Genomic DNA, 2,681 nt, shown 5'->3' with positions numbered 1-2,681 from the left:
ACCAGTTTACCTTGTCCCATGTGAGTTCCCTTCAAGCTCTCATCATAGGACTTTTCATTTCTGTGACAGACAATGTTTCATGTTTTCACCATTAACCATCTTAAGGTCTTTGAGATTTCAAGAGCAGATCATGAAGCGGCTGAGGCATTTCAAAGATAAAGCCCCAGTCTTGGGAGATCATTCATGGTTAGTTTCTCAACTTTTAACCCATCTTTTTAACCATCCTTTCTCTATAGATTTACTAAGAGCAGTGGCCAGACACCCATCTGCCTACCTATTTGATCCTTACACCCCAGTGCCTCTACATGCCAGGCATTCCAGGAAGTGTTTTATCTGTTTCATCCTGGCATCAGCTCTACTGCAAAAGCACCCTCCATGCTACACAGACTACTGTGTTAGGTAGCCTGGACCTCTTAAACATTTGCTACCCCCTGCAGTCACATCATACTTCTCAGCTCCCCTTAGCTGCAGCAGATTGTTACCCCTCCAGCTCTGTTCTCCTCACTCTCTGCGATCTCTCTCCCTCTCTCAGCACTACAGAATTAAATATTTTCCATGCCCCTGAAGAGCTGGTAACAGCATCCCATAAATTGCAACTAAACCTCAGGCACTACTAGATCACAAATAATTTTTGAAGTATTCATTCACTGACTAGGCATCCAACTTCAGCAGAAATCTGCTAAACAAACAAGTTTAACCTTCTTACACAGAAAACATATTCCTTGTAGCAGCTTATTCAGAAAAATAAGCTCCTTTACAAGCTATTTTTGGTTGAGAGAAAATATATTCATCCCAACAGAGCTTGTTCTCCAACAGGTCACTTTCCAGTTACATACACTTTTTTGAAGCAGTGGAAGTCATGCCTTTGAAAGGGTTCTTGCTTTATCCCAGATTCATCTAAAAGAGTTTCACATGTCAGCTGTAAGATGCATCTCCTTGCTTTTGATTTCTTTTTCATGCATTTAACCTTTCTGCTCTTTGTATTGTCTATTCACATTTTTTCAATAAAAATCAATATAAAATAAAGCTAAGAAAGATAAATAACAGGGATTCGCTGTATTCCTGAGCAGTTCGCTGGCTGCATAATAAACTCACTCAACGAGTTTCAGGCTCCAGTGGTTCTTTTTAAAGCTCAAAACCCACTAATTTTACATTTCTCTTGCAGAAACTCTGTGAGCACCCTCCTACCTAAGTGCTAGGGCAATTGTGCCAGGACTAAAAGCATCTCCTCGCGGTGGATGTCCACTCACTCCAGCTTATGATAATTAATAGTATGTCTATTATGTTGCTAAATGTTTTTTACTTGACATTATTTTTTCTGAAGTTTACTAAAAAGTGTTGTGTTTTAGCACACAAATAGTGAATCTTTATCAAGCGCACCTTATTAAAACCTGTGCTTTCCCACCTAAGGGTATGATACCATCAAAGCCGCTGCGTCTTGTCTATGCTGGAATGTCACCATGGATTAGTTTGCTTGCTTTATTTGCAGTGACTTACCTATATCAAATTGAAATGCATCTGTGCAACTCCGCTATGTCGGTCTAAGATACTTTCCTTGTTAATCATTGCATCCACAGCTTTACACTTGTTTGAATTAGCTGCTCAACATTCTGAGCATTTATCATGTGGTATAATGTTAAATCACTCAGGTCTATAATTTTCAGCCTGCTGTGGCACATTTACAAGAAACTACAGGAATCCTGGGACCGAGGTCAAGCGAGCAAACTCCTAAGAGCCTCCCGTCCCACCAGCACCGCTTCTGAGCTGCTCTCCGGCAGCCCAGAAAACACAACACCAAGGCTCTGCGATTTGGAAAAAGTCTGCACAAGCTGGGTGGCAGCCAAGAATTTTCATCCGTGGATTTGACCCCTTAATTTCCATGGATCAGCACAGGATTCCCACCAGGCATCACGGAGCAAGCACCAGCACACACAGCACTCGCAGGGCCACGGGGCTTACCACAGTCCTCATTTCCTCGTCGCCCTCAAAGCTGCAGCCACGTTGGCTCCACCTGAGCCGACAGGCAATGCTTGGGGCCAAGCAGCGACTGAGCTCAGCCGAGCCACCTGCGCTACAGGAGGGCAGCAGGGGAGCCGGGGGGGCCAGGCCACGCACCAGAGCACCACCGGGCATGGGCTGCTGCAGGCAGACATAAAGCAGCGGGGGCAAGGGGAGCGTGTGCCCCAGAGTTTCCCCCTGGAATATGCTCCCATTTGGTTATCGTATTTTGGAGTAGGAAAAAAAAAAAAAAAAGAGAGTCATAGGGAAAATCTCAGAGGAAGACTCGGGGGAATTAAAAGCATTAAAACAGCCCGTGTATTTAGCTCAGCGCAGTGAAACCTGAGCGAGGGACTGGTTAATAAGGTGAAAGCCCTGTACCGCGTCGGCCTCCTCCTGCCAGGGCCCTTACCCGGGCGCTCCCCATGGCGCGGCGTTCCGCCTCAGGAAGGGCCACGCGGAGGCCAGGAGCTCGGCAAGCCGCGCAAGCCACCCCCTCGGGCCGGCGAGGCACGGCACGGCACGGGCATCGCGGGGGGGGGCGGCGGGGGGCGGCAGCGGCCGGGCGGCGGGCAGGGCGGTGAGGGGGCCGCGGCTCCCGCCCGCCCTCCAGGGGAGCGCTGCAAAAGCGCGCGCCGCCTTCCCTCCGCCGGGCGGCCGCTTGGCCTCGCCGGCTTGCCGTA

This window comes from Falco naumanni, chromosome 2, assembly GCF_017639655.2.
Source record: "Falco naumanni isolate bFalNau1 chromosome 2, bFalNau1.pat, whole genome shotgun sequence".
In the NCBI taxonomy this organism is placed as follows: domain Eukaryota; kingdom Metazoa; phylum Chordata; class Aves; order Falconiformes; family Falconidae; genus Falco; species Falco naumanni.
The sequence above is the reverse complement of the archived record's forward strand: the minus strand, read 5'-3'. Positions refer to the sequence as shown.